This window comes from Monodelphis domestica, chromosome 1, assembly GCF_027887165.1.
Source record: "Monodelphis domestica isolate mMonDom1 chromosome 1, mMonDom1.pri, whole genome shotgun sequence".
In the NCBI taxonomy this organism is placed as follows: domain Eukaryota; kingdom Metazoa; phylum Chordata; class Mammalia; order Didelphimorphia; family Didelphidae; genus Monodelphis; species Monodelphis domestica.
Window position 1 is genome coordinate 106,570,204 of NC_077227.1, and position 17,364 is coordinate 106,587,567.

General features: G+C 38.0%; 1 protein-coding gene across 10 annotated transcripts in view; it reads right to left on the reverse strand.

Annotated features, from left to right (window-relative positions):
- Window positions 1–16,289, reverse strand: part of ADD3 (adducin 3) — a 177,750-nt gene extending 161,461 nt beyond the window's left edge. For 3 of the 10 annotated variants that reach the window (XM_001368648.4, XM_056804140.1, XM_056804113.1), the window contains exon 1: window positions 13,909–14,289. The gene's annotated coding sequence lies outside the window, so the exon portion shown is untranslated. Of the gene's footprint in view, window positions 1–13,908; window positions 14,292–16,021 lie in introns of those variants that run through there. The other 7 variants (XM_056804122.1, XM_056804119.1, XM_056804129.1 and 4 more) reach the window with 6 other exon arrangements.
- Window positions 16,290–17,364: the final 1,075 nt, after the last annotated feature.

Sequence of the window (17,364 nt, forward strand, 5' to 3'; positions counted from 1 at the left end):
GGGTTGTTTTGAGAAAAGGAAAATAAGCCATACATAGAAATTCTATAGCCATTGGTGACTTCATCATGTGAGACAGGAATAAAGAAGGAAAAAGTAGTAGAAGGCACTTGAGAGATAGGAAATGAGAAAAAAAAATGAGAAAGAAGGAAGATGAGGGAGTTCATAGAGAATAAAATCTTTTTTTTTCTGAAAAATATGAAGCAGGATTCTTAACTGAGGGGGTAGGGAGGAGAAGCCAATAGGAAGTTTGAGAAGGGATGAAAATGTTGGAAGGCCATTTTGGGTAGTGGGATAGTGAGTTAATAAGGGACGTGTAGTAAGATCGCCTAGCAACTGTAACTGCCTAGTTAAGGTTTTATATGTATGAGTGTGTATCCAGTGATCCCTCATCTATCACGGCAGTTACATTCCAGAGACTCTAGAGATAGGTGAAAATCCATGAAGTAGTGGCATCATATTTATTTTATTATTTACATTTATTTAAGGCTTTATAAACCCTTCCCACTCTCCTATAAACCATTTCTACATGCTTATTAACCTTCCCCACACTCTTATTGACCTTTCCCATACTCTTATAAACACTGAGCCAATCAAGCACAGAATACAGAACACAGTACTGTGGTTGGTTGCTTTTCATTTCATCAGCCAATGCGCTCAGCCTTCTACAGTCTCACTTAAACTTGCAAAAGCTGTAGTGGCTTATTGCATTTCCACTGTTACTCTATAGTATCCGTCTGGCAAAATCCTGCAATATAGTGAAAATTCTGTGATACAGAATTAGTTATGTATATTTTTAAAAACCTGCAATACAGTGAAGCAGTGATAAAGCAAGGGACAACTGTAACATAAATGTATGATGGATCTAGTCAGAATGGTTATGCAATTTTTTCTACCTTCCTTCAGCAGCATGTATATTGGGGTAAAGGTGATGAATGGTGGGAGTGAAACAAGGTTAAGGCTCCACTGGGCATAATTGGTGATAAAATAAGGGGGCTAGGGACTCAAGAGAGGGGGACAGTGTAAAATTGAATTGGTTTATTAGGGAAAGGGAGATGGGGGGAAGAGAAGAGAGTGGCTAGATAGCAAAGAAAATATAGTTAGAGCCTATAAAAGAAACAGCCAAACTTAACTGTGTATTTATTGTGAGCAAATCCTTCTGCTAGACTGGTAAATCCTTTACAACTACATATACAAAGATTTCCCAAAATCTGTGTCATGAGGCATAACTACCACCTATCACAATTGCAGTTCTCTAGAGAATAAAGAAGTTCTGACGTTATTTTGTTTGCAAAGAATTATCCCAGAGATGGTACTGTGAGAGAACACAATAGCCTTTCAGAGGAACGCTAACTTACAACAAACTTTATTATAAACAAGCAGAGAAGTAGCTGAACCAAAAGGGAAAAGTAGCTTTTACTAAATGATTCAGGGTAAAAATGTTTATAAACTATTTGCAACTTGCTACATGAGAATGTTGTTACTCTCGAGAAAACATGTGCTCTGAAAATATCTCAGTATGTTATAGGAAAAGTAATTTGGATTCAGTTATCAAATCATTTAGTACCAATAGTAAGTATTTCTGGGGATGGAAGCCCACTTACTAATCATGGAATCTTACTGAGGAGCAAATGACATTGGTCAAACACCATATTTATAAACAAAAGTAGAGGAAATAAAAATACGAGTTAGTTCCTAAAACAAAGTAGGCAATTTGGGGTTGGAAAAATGATTCCACTACACCCCTGTGCTACTCCATAGAAGACACACATATTCCAACTACAAAGGAGTGTCCATTTCAAACAACTAGAATTCATAATAATTGAAAACTTTAGAAGAAGAATATGCTATTCTTCAAATTTAACAATAATGTTACTGATCTAGAATCAGAGGGGCTGGAACTCTTGAGTTATTTTTCAAAAAATAGACATTTGTTTTCCCTTACGTAATCCCTACATTGTGAGTGGATCTCACATTAATAAGCTAATTTATACAAGTTGGGATCAATTTAGTAGAAATTCACAAGAGTTAAGGATCATAACCAAAACTAGCACTTCTGAATTAAGTACTATGATTCTAGTCTCAGAATTTTCCAAGCACTCAGTAGAACAAAGCATACTCAATTGACTCAAGACTCTACTGACAATATCCAAGCAAATAATAGCATCACACAGCACCATTTAAGTAGAAATGTAGCGTCCTCATAATAATGTCAAATACATAAAGCCCCCATCATTTAGAACTTGTAACAAAGCAAACAAGCTTATAGTGTGCTTTTACATAGAGCAAAATCTTTGTAGTATATGAGCAAATTACAATAAATGTCTATGGGTCTATCTAGGTAGTGAAACCATGAATTTGTTCACATCAGGTCAGTTTATTAGAAATCTACTAGGCTTATCAAAATATAATAGGTAGCCAATTAAAAAAAATCACTGTATATGAATAATATAACAATTTATATTACAAGAGAAACAGGCAAGTAGAACATTCAAGACATTCACTGACTCCTTAAATCACCACATTAACCAAAGTTATGAAGAGTATATTGTGTACAGAACTGCAAAATCATGTAGTTGGTAATGGAAAAATGGGAAGGCAAACTACCCACCAATCTACAAAATCAGGGAACTGAGTCAATGCACAAACCAAGGATAATAAAATGGTAATTTATTACAAGGCTCATTAGATAATTTGCTATATTTCAACCAATACCTTCCCTTGAATTTCTAAAAAGGAAAAATTGGCAATAGGGTCAAAGAAATAATATTAATATAGTTAAATACATATTAAAAAGTCAAAGAGAAAACAAAATTTCATCTTAGACTCTTTTCTCCTGGAACTCTTAGAAGAGTCTCATTCACACTATCTTCTGATCTAAAAAATTCAAATAATTACAAAAAAATTAATTTATTGATGACTTTACATCTAAATTGTTGCTTTTTGGGGAGCTCACAAATTTCTGAACTATTTACGTTCCCAAATATTCCAACAAATACTGAATTCTTTTAATCCTAGTCATCATGTATCTGGAATTCATGCTAGCAAATTCAATTAAAATTAAGCAGGCTAATTAATTCCATCTGGCATTATGATGCTGTCACATCCTAAAATGAATTCAGATCTGGTCTCTCCAGTATTTGGCTAACAGCTCTTCCAGAAAACTGCACAATTTAGAGATGACCATTCAGCGATTTCCCTGGAATTCACATAGCTAACAAAGTCTAAAATCAGGAAGGTGGATGGAAGAACAAGCAAACAAACAAAAAAGAAACCTACCACAAAGAATTATGGTGACAGGGATACAAATCCTTAAAAAAAAAAAAAAGAGAGAATGTCTCCAAAACATTTATAAGCAAAGCCTCAAAGAAAAACACAGCTTGGGTACAAACCAAACCAGAAATCCTGGAAGAGATAAAGCATGACTTAAAAAAAAGGTTTTAGAATCCAAATGAGAGTGATAAAGGAAAAAAAAATTTAAAGAGGGCTATGAAGAAAGATTTAGAAAGTGAATAAACACAGAACAAGGAGATACAATTTTTGTTACCCAAGAACTAAAAATTAGAATTGGTCAAATGGAAACTATTCAGATGGAAAATTTGCAAAATCTGAGCTACATTCCCAGCATCCTTTTAAGTTATGTCCTCATTTTATGTAAGGATGCTTAGGAGATAAATTTGGCTGAGACCCACGCTGCAGGGCTCTTTTTTTGGAACTTGTGCTTTTGGTAAAGTGCTGCAGGTCTGAGTCTGTCTCTCTTTGCTCTGTTCACTTGACTGAAAGAACCTTTTTTCCTTTCCCTCTGTTATTATTATTATTAAAATCCTACAAACCTAATGATTCCAGAAGATGAGAAACATTAAAACAAGTTTGAAAGTCTTGGGGAGGGGGGAAAGAAGAAAACAAGAAAGAAAGGGTGGTGGTAAGGAAGAGGCAACACTTTAACTTCATTCTTCTCTGAAATGGCCAAAGAAGGGAACAAATACACACATACAGAGTTGGATACAAATTATAATTCACCGAACAGTATAACAGAATAGGAAGAGGAAGAAGGAAAGAAATAAGAGGAAGGATAGATTAAAGAACAAAATGATATCCAGTAACTAAAAGTTCTCTGGATTTGGGGATCTATCAATCAATAAATGTGCATTTATTAAACACTATGTACAGACATTGTGCTAAGCACTGAGAATACAAAATGATGCAAAAGACAGTTCTTGCTCTGAAGGAGTTTATAATCTAATGGGAGAGATAACAAATATAAACAAAGTTAGCTATATTATGGGGTAAGTTTGCATATGAATTGGCAGAGTTGCCTAAAGTTATCAGCCTCACCCTTCCTTCCATAGTTATCAAAATCCAGTGGCAATACAAGTCAAAATGTCTGACCAAGCTCTAAGTGCTCCACAATCCTTGATTCAGCTACTTTCATGGCTTTGGAACAAATTGTTATCTGCCCATTCCACTGGGGGGAAGTTTTTACATGCTTGGAATAGATATCACCCTAAATCACTAATGGGTTTGAAGCCCGTTGGTTCCCCTAAGCCTGGTTTTACTGGGGTTTGGCAGCTATGTATACTATAGCTTCTTGGAGCCACAGGTAAGAGTTGCAGGTGTCCCTTTGATCCAGCCATAGCACTGCTGGGTCTGTACCCCAAAGAGATAATGGACAAAAAGACATGTACAAAAATATTCATAGTTGCGCTCTTTGTGGTGGCCAAAAACTGGAAAAGGAGGGGATGCCCATCAATTGGGGAATGGCTGAACAAACTGTGGTATATGTTGGTGATGGAATACTATTGTGCTAAAAGGAATAATAAAGTGGAGGAGTTCCATGGAGACTGGAACAACCTCCAGGAAGTGATGCAGAGCGAGAGGAGCAGAACCAGGAGAACATTGTACACAGAGACTAATACACTGTGGTATAATCGAACGTAATGGACTTCTCCATAAATGGTGGTGTAATGTCCCTGAACAATTTGCAGGGATCCAGGAGAAAAAAACACCATTCATAAGCAAAGGATAAACTATGGGAGTGGAAACACCGAGGAAAAGCAACTGCCTGAATACAGAGGTTGAGGGGACATGACAGAGGAGAGACTCTAAATGAACACTCTAATGCAAATACTATCAACAAAGCAATGGGTTCAAATCAAGAAAACATCTAATGCCCAGTGGACTTACGCGTCGGCTATGGGGGGTGGGGGGGAGGAAAAGAAAATGATCTATGTCTTTAACGAATAATGCTTGGAAATGATCAAATAAAATATATTTAAAAAAAAAGAGTTGCAGGTGTGAGGACTTGCTGAACTATCTTTAGTGTTCATAGGATAAGTAGGAAATTATTAACAGAGGGAATGTACTGGAAGTATGAGAGGTTGGGAAAGACTTCCTATTGAAAGTGAGATTAGTTGAGACAAAAGAAAAAGAAAAAGGAAGGTAAGTTGTCAGAGTTGAGGAAGGAGAGCATTCCAGGAATGATAGCCAGAGAAAATATTCAAAGCTGAGATATATATAGAGAGCTATATAATATACAGATAAACATATTTTTATATATGCATGTATATAGAAAGGTAGATGGTACAGTAAAGAGAGTAGCTGAGCCTGGAATCAGGAAAACTCATCTTCCTGAGTTCAAATCTGGCCTTAGATAGTTAGTAGTTGTGTGACCCTGAGTAAGTGACAACATTATTTCCCTCCATTTCTTCATCTATAAAATGAACTGGAGAAGGAAATGGCAAACCATTCCAGTATCTTTGCCAAGAGAACCCCAAATGGGTTTATGAGTCAGATATGACTGAAAAATGACTGAAACAACAATGCATAGGTGTATGGATTCATGGCTATATATCCAAACATAAAGATGTATATGTGTTTCAACTTTTAATTACTGCATATCAACCATTATATGGAACAACACAAATAACATGTAGATTCATGGGTGCTTATAGCTAGAGGGGACCTTAGAGATAATCTAATTGGATATAAATTCTTCAAATAGAGTGATAGTGTTTCTACTTAATTAGAAATCTTCAAAAGAAGGTTGTATAACCTTTTTGGAGGGATTTTGTAAAGGGAATTCTTGCACTAGTACTGATTGGCCAAAATGACCTCAAAGAACCCCTTTTCTTAAATAAAAGTAAAGCTCACCAACTAAAGGATAAATTGCTCAAAAGCAAGGAATGCGTCTTATACATTTTTATATTACCTATAGAGCTAAACATAAGGTTGGGAACAAAGTAAGTACTTACTATTTTAGTGAATAAAGGAAATTTCCCACTAATTTTAAAGTCATTGAAGATCATCTTCAAAATGGAATATTCATATTAACATAATAGAATAATTATTTATGATCAACTACTAATATAGGAAGGGAAATTAAAGTAACCAGACAAAGATGATCTAGATCAATCTTCTCATTTTATAGATGAAGAAACTCAGATCCAAAAGGTAAACCAAGTGAAGATCACGTAGTTGGTCATAGTTCTGCTTCAGAAATAAATTTTTAGTATATTCCTTTCCCATTGTTTCTCAAATCTGTATTTTATATCACCATAGGGGTGAGTTCTCCCTCATCCTTGCTTGATTTTCACAGCAACCCTGTGATGTGATCTTTCATCTAACATAACCTCAAGTAACCAAGTATAGACTTAAATTTCACTTATTTATTTCTTTAAGGCTTTTAAAAGATAACCTGGACCTAAGAAGATGAACTGCTAAAAAAAAGATAAAGCGTAAGGGGAAAAAAGAGAAACTAAATAATATTTTAACATAAGTATCAATTACTAAATAACTTCTTTCCTCCTAATTCATGAGTTTCTTTCAGAAAAAAAATATTCCATTCAGAATCCCATATAAGTTCCTTCTCTACCTCCCTCTATCCCCCCATGCACATTCCTCTGATTTTAAAATGGTTAATCTTGGGGGCAGCTGGGTAGCTCAGTGGACTGAGATCCAGGCCTAGAGATGGGAGGTCCTAGGTTCAAATCTGGCCTCAGACACTTCCCAGCTGTGTGACCCTGGGCAAGTCACTTGACCCCCCATTGCCTAGCCCTTACCACTCTTCTGCCTTGGAATCAATACATAGTATTGATTCTAAGATGGAAGGTAAGGGTTTTTAATAAAATAAAAGAAAATGGGTACTCTTAATAAATGTTCCTTCTATATGCCTTAACATGACAACTGAGATCACAAGAAGCATTGCAACTTAATTGCTAGCCCTGATTTATTGAAGTATTAAAAGTAATATATTCTCTCTCTCTTTTTTTTTAATCTTCACATTTCATCTTAGAATCAATACTATGTATAGGTACCAAGCAGAAGAGCAGTAAGGGCTAGGCAATGGGGGTTAAGTGACTTGCCCAGGGTCACACTGCTGGAAAGTATCTGAGATCAAATTTGAATAACCAGACTTCCTTGTTTCTAGGTCTGGATCTCAATCCAAGGAGTCACTTAGCTGCCCCCCCCCCCCAAAGTAATATATTCTTCAGAGGGGCATGAAAAAGCCTGATCCTCACATTCGTTTTTTTAGTTGGGCCAAATAACTTTGAGAATATTTTCATAATTCTCATCTTTCTGTAAGTTTTAAACATTTTGGAAGATCAGGAGAGTATGTTAATAATATTATACTGAATAGGAAAATTAAATGCTCTAATTATGACCCTACTTAAGAACTTCCTAGAAATACTGTGGGCAAAGATTTAAGGGTACACACCTTGTCCCCATGTTAGTGAAAGCACCAGCAATTTTACAAATTTACTGCTTCGACATTGCCGAAATTCCAGCTCCCTTAGAGCAACCAATAAACTTCAAGGATGAAATTTAATAATATCCCTTACTTGCATACAATTCCCACTATGAGAAAAATGAGCTAAATGAATAACCCTAAGTTTAAGGTTCAATTTAACTTCATGTTAGAACTCAATTCAGGTTTCCCTACTTGGTATGAATGAATATAGATTTCATATAAAAGTTGTTCTAGAAAAATTAGAAAGTAGATAATGTCACCTTCCCACCAATCAAATTTTTAAAAATGCAGTGTTCATCTGTGTACTTCTTGGTGATCAGACTACTACCTGCTTGTTAAGATAATTTTGGAAGTAAAAATTCATTTGCTTCAAACCTCTGAGATATTTTTTAATAACTTATTGGCTTGAATGCAATATCATATCATAATTAGATACAACTCATTACTACAATGTTTTACAAAACACTTTTCTCACAATAGTCCTGTGAGATAATAATACTTGTATTACCCATTCCCATTTTAAAAACCAAGATAACAGATTCAGAAATAATGTGACTTTCTTCCCTCCTGTCCCCATTCTCAGGATCACCAATAAGTGACAGACTTGTCCCCTTATCCCAACCCAACTCCACATCTTCCTATTCCAAATTTAGTGTGCCTTTTCACTATAATACACTGAAGTAAATAATGTCCTGGTAGCATTTGAGTATATACTTAAAGTCTGAAAACTCTTCCATATTAAGTGAACTTCCAAGAAATTTTTCTACATTTAAATGTCAGTCTTCCTCTTCTGCCATACTTTAAGGATCCATTATTTTATCAGAGTGGATATATTCTTTTCAACAATACAGCTTGTAGCCCTACTCTATGCCTTAATAAATAATAAATGTTTTCTTCAAAGTAGTCAAAGTTCTGGCAGATCCTAACAAAATGGAAAGGCTTCAAGTCACCTGTATTGGCTGAATAGCAGTTAAATTTGGAGAGGTCCAATTTTAAGTTTTTAAAAAGTATTTTTAACCTTAAAAGCCCTCTCCCATTTTAAATTAAATAATTTTATGTCTTCCAATTCTGCTACTTAAATTGTAAACTCAACAAGGTTGTAAATTTGTTAACTAGAATGCAAGTGAGCTAAAGGGCAAGGATTGTGTCTTATACATTTTTGCCCCCCATAGAGCTTAACATAAGGCTCAGCACACAATAAATGTTCATAAATGTTCACTGTTTGGTGAGGCAATGAATTTCAAGGATTAAAGTATCCTTGAAGATAATTTGCTGATACCATGAGACAAATATTAAGTAACCAAACTACTAGAATTTCTACCCATCCTTAATCTAAAATCCACATTTGGAAATCCTAGGAAATATATAGGATCACTGCTATAATGCAGAATTGGGATCTTTGTCCAAAATAAATTAATTTGAAACATTTAAAGGATTTTATGAATCTCACCTAAATTTATCATACCATGAATCCCCAAACGGGGGCATTAAAGGCAGAATAGTGCAGTGGAAAGTGTATGCTAGATTGGGCAGCAGAGTCTGAGTTCAAATCCTGAGTAATTATCACTAGTTGTTTGTCCTTAGATAAAAATCACTTATCCTCCAGACCTCAATTTCTTTCCTAAAAGAATAGAACTGGAAGAGCTGGCTTCTATGGTCCTTTCTATCTCTAACACTCTTTAAATCTATGAAGATAGAAAGAATACACTATAACATTCAGCTTGAATTTTTAATAGTTATAATTGTTGTTATAGATTGAAAGACATAAAACAAAAATGTCTCACTTTCACATAAGATTCCATAGTTAATATTTTGAACTTATGTACTATGATGAACACAATTATGGAAATTCATGTCTTCTCTGGATTCAGACTTTAATCAAGAATTATTTTCCTATATAACTATATGAATATATATATATATAATAATTCCTATAGTGGAGATAATTCATTGTACTAAATTGTCCACTCAAGTATGTGTCATATAATTGCTGAACATTAACCCAAAATCTATATTGAGATTTATATAAACTTACAACCAAATAGAATGACACAAAAACCAATGACATAATTCAACAATGTAGGCAGTGCTGCAGGGAAAGAGGCATTTGAATATATTGTAGGTAGGACTGTAGACTGGTTCAGTTATTTTTGGAGAACAACAGGCAATATGGAATAAGGATCAAAAACTTAATCAAACTGAGAAATCTGTAGGTACTCCTGGTAGGGGAACTCCTTTAACTGGTAGAATATTAAAACCAGCCTATGACTTTAGAGAAGATAGAGTTATATGACTAAAGCAGTGAGAGACTGATTAACTTGTTCAGGGTCAGACTGCTAGTGGGAGAGGCAGGATTTAAATCCAGATTTTGATACCTAAATTAAGCACTTCATTCACCATATCATTTGAATATGAACTAAGAATAATAAAACCACAAAAGGGGGAAAGGTACCCACCTCTACAAAAATATTCATATAATTCCTTTTCTATTTATAATAGCAAAAAATCTGAAACATCATATATGTTCAACATTAACTAATAATGGTATGATAAAATCATTTAGGCATATAATACCTGTATGAAGTGATGCTCACAACTAAATTTAAAAAATGAAAGGCAAACCAGAGGCAACTGAATTTCTGCCAGATATTGAAGTGGATACATTTTTTTTCTTATTTGTTAATTCATTTGGTTCTCTTCTGTTGGATGCTAAGGAGCTTATGCAAGACATCACTCATTTTATGTTTATTGTATTGGTAATTTTACAATAAAATGTCTATACTTACTTTATAATTAATTTGTTTTAACTGTCAATTATCTGTTGAGACAGCAACATATTGAAATTTGTATCATCATTAATTATTTGATGCTTAAATGGATTATTTAAATGGTTTAAGATACAAGCAATGAAGTATATTGGTTTGTTTTTGTGTTAAAATACAGAAAGCAGAAATGAGGCAAGTAGTGTTCTGTAAAAAAAAAAATTAAGAAAATGCAGTCTTGCTGATGGGACATTAGCAACTTAAGTATCACATTGAATCAATGAAGAAACCAAGTAACAACATATTAGAAGGTGCTTTTAAAATCTTTGATCCTGTGGGCACTGAGCCCATTGAGTGTGGGTGTAGCATATTAATAGACTACCTAATAGCAGTGGTTTTTAATTCGATTACCATGAAGATATTTAACAGGCTCAAGACTAAACTCTTCCTTCCATCATTCTATCTATACACAGATTATCACTATCAAAACATTATCTTCTAAAATCTAAAGTGAATTCACTTGATTTGAATACACAAATAACTATTGAAGGTTTAGGTTTAACCTTCCACCTGAGTACTGTATTTTAAAAGGCTAATGCCTGATCATAGAAACCACTTATGTATTGTAAAGGATATCATAATTTGAGAAAGGATTGGATTAGGTGACCTCTAAGAATCTAGCTTCTGAGTAGATGACCAGGTCTTTTGCCTACCATAAAAAGGTTTTCCTTTGATTTTTGATACTCTATAGTGTCTATCAAGAGTGTTGACACAGCCTTTTTACCTCACAGGTAGCACAGACATCTTCCCTTAAAAAATATTTTCTATCACCCATTACTATTCATTATTACCAAACTGCTGGTCTAATACTATTGTTTCCCAGAATTCCACAGCCATTCCATATTGCTTCAACTCATTTCAATGGGATCTAATGACTTTTATTCTGCTTCTGCTAACACTACTTTTCATCTCCCCTTGAAAAAGCTCAGAGCATAGTAGTGATACTCTTAAGATACCAGAAAAATGGCAGTAACAAATAGTTTTTAGAACAATAGACTGGCTGCTTTCTGAAATCTATGTTTTATTTTTCTGTTCAGTGTCGTTTCGCTTTTTTGACTCATGAAACCATTTGATATGAGACTTACCACAGTCAGCAAAATACAAAAGCTGGGTGATCACCCCTTGTAATAGAACTTTAGTTTAGTCAGGGACATTGTTGGATGGATGTCATAGTCTATTAGTGTCTCAAAAGGCATAATGGTTTTGATTAAATATTATGTGATAATTGAATCCAGTGACTACTGGCACTTCCCCCACATCCAATACTCTTCAGAGCTTTAAGGCTGGCTACTTCAGTTTCTTTTTTAACATTATCTTATCAGGGGAAAAAATCCAACCCAACAACAAATTAGCTAACAGCAAACCTTAGAAAGTATAACATGCCAGGCTTAGAGTCAGAAAGGCCCAGCTTCAAGTTCTAATGCCTCTGGGAAAGTTACTTAACCTATCAGTGTCTCAGGCAACTCTAAAATCCAGTTAGTTTAGCAGTCATTCTGAACTGGAAGGAGTTTTCACACAGATGAAATAAAATATCTTCTCCCTTCCATTCAAAACATACCCTTAAAAAATGTAAAAGGGAGCTTGCCAGTATAGGTGCTTTAAAAACTGTCACGTTTTGAGGTTTGGAAAATGATTTAAATACATTATCTCATTTCATTCTCACAATGACCTAGTAATGTAGGCAATATAGGTGTCATTATCCTCATTTTTCACAGATGAGAAAACTGATTGAATTGCTCTCAGTCACAAGACTAGCAAATGTGAGGAAAGACTCAAACTCAGGTATGCCCAACTCCATGGTCCAGTGGTGTTCTATTATTCTATACCATGCTTTGCTTAGAAGTTAAGTCAATGAAATCTTCAGGACTTTTAAAATGTTTTAGAAAAAAATGAACCTCTTTCTATATCTATTCTTTTCTACTACACCCCATTAAACATTCACTTGCTTTAACAAGGAAAAATGAATTTTCTATCCGTTCAAAACCTTGTTACCAAAGTTTCTACTAATACTATAAAAGTAAACTGGGTCTCAAAAAAGAATAAACTGACATGTTCCCAGGCCATGATCCCATCTCCAAGGTAGTACTCAGATTGAGCCAAGCATTTCAAAAAGTTTTACTCTTCCTTATAAATCGGAATGCTACCTAAGAAGTTGGCCCAAATCCAATCATCCCTATTCGAAATTGAAAGGAGGAAATCTCACACGAACTTAAAAAATGCAGCAATTTTATAATGCTAATTTTAAATAATTAGAGAACACAATAATGGCATCCATCGGAATAGACCTAGTAGATACAAAGGTGGCCAGAGTTCCCCTAAACCCCTTCAATTTCATAGAAGCGGAGAACCCTGAACCCTAGGTCTCCAGCAATTCGACTGTAAATTAGTAGTTTTACTTACACACTTTTCAAAGGTGACCTATTTGCAGTTAAATCTCAGCACCAACAAAGCTCACCTGAGGTCATTCCTGACATTTTAATTAGAGGAGCCCAGCTTGCCCTAGTTGCCCATACCCTAGCTTTGGATTATAAACCTTTTAACTTAAAAGAGATTGCCCATACCCAGGAACACGAGCAAAACAAATTTGCTATGACCTCTTCCTTGTCAACCAGGATAGAAAGCATAGCCTAATTTTGGGCGTCTAGGGGAAGAGGGCTTTTCTTCCTTTTAAATCCCTCTGTTGCAAGTTAAAAGGGGAAAGGAGTCAACGTTCTCCCTATATTCTTTCCTTGGTTCATTTTTTTTCTCGGAAAAGCACTTTTTGACTTGAATTGATCCTCTCACCTAAGAACCTCGCTCCCTCTCATAGGAACTAGAGGGGTTCGAGTCTCCCCGCCCTCCCCCTGGCCTGGGAAACTAGAAAGCTTCTAGTCCCACCTCTCCCCGGAGAAGGAAGAGGTATTTGTAGCCAAAGCTGCAGATCGGCTTTGGGCTATCACACCACTGTGGGGGGCACCCAAAGTACGTACGAGCCAGCCAGGCATCCCTTTCCCGCCCCCTCCCCAGCGGTGGGCACACCCAGCCCCATCAGCGCGGGCCTCTACCCTCCCCCGTTCAGGTGCTCCCGTACTCCCGCCAGACTCCACTGACCCTCCCCTCCCCGAGATCAGCACCACCGCACTCCCCTGCGGGGAGGGGTGATTTACCTGAGGCCTTGAGGGGGCAACCAATAGGAAGCCAGCTCCGCGGCGCTAGATCCCATCCACACCGCTGGCGGCCCGACCCCCTGGCAAGGATCTCTTCCCCCCCCCCCTTTTCCCCGCCACTCTTCCACCCCAGACAACCGAGGCGCTGAAAGAAGGGTTAGGGCGCCTCCTCCTCCTGCTCCCCCCTCCATATTACCTCGGGACGGGTAGCCGGCTTTTTGCTTTCCTGCCCGCGCCTCGGCTCCGGGCTGCTGAGGCTGCTGAGGTTGCAGCCGCCAGATCTGCTTCTGCCGCCGCCGCCGCAGCAGCAGCTCCCCAAAGGAGGGGAGGGCTAAGGGGAGAGGGGAGGGGCCGGGGAGCGCGCGAGTGCGCGGATCCCTTTCCAGCAGGAAGCGGCGACACCTGGGTCGCAACTGCCGCCTCCTTCCCTCCTCCCCCTTCTCCTCCTTATTCTGGTTTGTTTCTTTAAAGCCCTCCCTTCCTCCCCTTTCGCCCCCTTTCCTAGGCGACCGTTACAGCTCACTCAGGCGGGACCGGCCTCCTCGGCTCAGCTCGCCCGCCCCCTCTCCTGGCCCCGCCCCTTCTTCGGCTGCCCAGGCCCCGCCCTCTCCCTGCGTCTGAACTCTAAGGGGGGGGTTAAGACGGTCGAGCCCCCTCCTCTTCCCTCTTCTCCCCTCCCCCATGCAACCCCTCTACCCAGACGCCGGGCGCGCGTCCGCGAGTTAGCCCTTGGGGCTGTGGCGGCCTCTGGGATGGGGGTGGGGACAGGGAACGGGGACGGAGACGGGCACGAGCATGGCCGAAGAGGCTGCGGCGTTCCTGGGCGCCCCCTCCTGTCCTCAGGGCTAGGAAGCATCCTCAGCCGTCTTGTCCCTTCTGGGAGGGCCACCACTGGGGTAATCTGAATGTGGGGCAAAGAAAGGCCTCCTACACAGGCCTTCACCCCACCGGCCAGATTGCATCCCCTCCCTCTGGGCTCAGCTGCCCTCTCAGAACCAGTGCCCTGGTGCTGGCCACGAGCGTGGACTCTCGCAAGTGGAGGCAGTTACTGCAGTCCTTCCCCAGAATATGGGGATAGGGGCTTCAGGCACACACAGGAGAGACAGAGAGGGACTGAGGCAGAGGAGAGAGCCTCGCCATTCTCAAATCTCAAATTTCTTAGCCTGATGCGGAGCATCTAGATTTATACGTCTGCCACCGAGATGTTCCCAGGGAAGGAAGCAAACTGAGACAGCAGTGCCACCCTTCGAAGCATACCTAGGATCAAACTTTGTAACCTCGTAGTCATCCCATAAAGTAATTTCAGGGATGTGGATCTACACGTGACATTTGGCCATCCACCTCAGGCAGGCCACGTTTTCCTCATAATTCTATCCTCATAGCAGAATTCCGATTGACGGACACCATGTCTCGCACACCCCCAGACTTGCACGTCCCTCACAAGCACGTCTTTCACAGGCACAAATAGATGTCTCCCCACGCCCACCAAGAGGCACACCCCTCCCTACCTTCTTTCTGGTGTTTCATGTTCCTCCCTGGGTCATCTCACCCGAACATACACTATGCAAACTTTATTCCCTGCTTGTCTCCCTTAGTTCCCATAAAAAATTGACAATTCACTTTCCCTCCACTCTAGTACAACCTCCTCATTTCAATTCTGCCCTTCCTTACTCTCCCCTTATATCTCACACCATCCCCCTCATCACCTTCATCTCCCTCTCAAAATGTGCTAATTAAGATGTAGTACCCTCTCCTTTCCAACATTTAAAGAGTCGAAAATGAAGCTTGTCTTGGCACAAGAAATGATTCATTTACCCTTCTCATTTTCTGACTCTCCTGGACCAGGGCTGTAGGAGTTTAACTCTGCCATAATTTCCCATCTGCTTAAAACACACTGCATATATTCCATATTCCCATTATTATTTTAAATCACCTTTAAATGATTAGGAGTGCTCTCTGTTCTAAAATACAAAGATTTGGAACATGCACATGTCATTTTAGATCTGCAGTGATTAGAAGGGAGAAATACTGGGAGGGGCTTGAAATGTTCTTGCATTTAAAATGCAAGAGTGAAAAGCTTTGTATGCTACTGGGTAAGCCGTTTAAAAAAAAGAATGTCAAAAAAGTACCTCAAGTGCAGCTATAGTGTAATAACCTTCAATATACTTGGTATATTTACTAGATAAATTGATAAACCTTAAAAGGGAGACTAATTAGCATAATCCATTTTAAACATGTCTGTTGAGCAGTTTTTCCCTATTATCTCCCTTCACATAGTTACAAGAGAAAGGAATGAAAGATCTGCTTACCTAACCTCCGTTCAAGGCTGTTATGTCCGCTGTGTATGTTCGTGTGTTTGTATGTCTTTCCTTCTTTAGGTGTGGATTCTGCAGTGCTGCACCGAAACACGCTGCAGCTCCAGCTCTAGTGGCGGCAGCAGAAGCAGCGGCAGCGAAGGCAGCAGCAGCTACAGCAGCAGCAGCAGCAGCGAAGGCAGCAGCAACTCCTCTAATACTGACTGTAGTAAAGTGTGCTTACTTAGCTGAAGCTCTGCAATTACCATTGGAGCTCACTGGAGAAAGAGGGAATTCTGTCTTAAAGCTATGACTATTTTTTCCCTCTAGGATTGCTTCATAAAATGTGGGAAGGGTGGATGTGGAGATTTTTTTTGGACTGAGAAAAGCAATACAGCTGTAGGAGGTCAAGGTTAAAATTAACAGTGATCAAGGGTGAGATTTAACATGACTCAATGAAACATTGGAAACACTTTTTAAAAGTTCTGCTAATTTCAAACACTGAGGCGACAGAGTGAGATAATAAGGACTAATGACCTGCAACTGCTCTGTATTTTGGGCCAACATTTAATTTTCTATCATTACTCTGTAATGATGTAAGCATAAAATGAACCTATGTAAGATTAAGTGCTTGAATGGAGTCATAAAATTCTAATTCATGTATTTGGCAGCAATGGATTTGTCCTATCAACACACATTTGTAAGCTTCTTGAAACACTAAATGAAGGACAATACTAGGAAATATGATTGACAATTTCAATTTCTACTCACCATTTTTACAACAAAATGATTTCTAGAAATAACAATGGAAAGAAATATGCACTATCTATATAGAATAAAATCAAATAATAATTGCTGGTGAATTATATATTTGGAACAAATCTATATTTTAAATTAAGTAAAACTAAACAGAATTTTGTAGTTGTATTTAATTTGCTTTAAGTAAAGGTGATGCAACCTTTTAGGTGGTTAATGCGCACGCACACACACACACACACACACACACACACACACATATATATATATATATATATATATATATATATATATATTGATGTGTGCAACTGCAATGTGTATGTTTTCCCCACAATAACCTTTTAAGTCTGTATTTTGTATTTAAAATTTTGTTCTTAACATTCCGCTAAGACAGCTTTATCATTTAATTCTAATATGACTTTTAGCTGGTAAGTGAAGAGGAATGGGTCCAGGATAAGAATAGAGGATTGAAATTCAGATTCTAAATCTGCTTCTACGACAATTGTACAACCTACAGTTAATAAGCAATGTGACCTTGGCTAAATAATTTTTTGTCTTTATGGGTCCCTCATCTATAAAAAGAGGAAGTTGTAATAGATTAC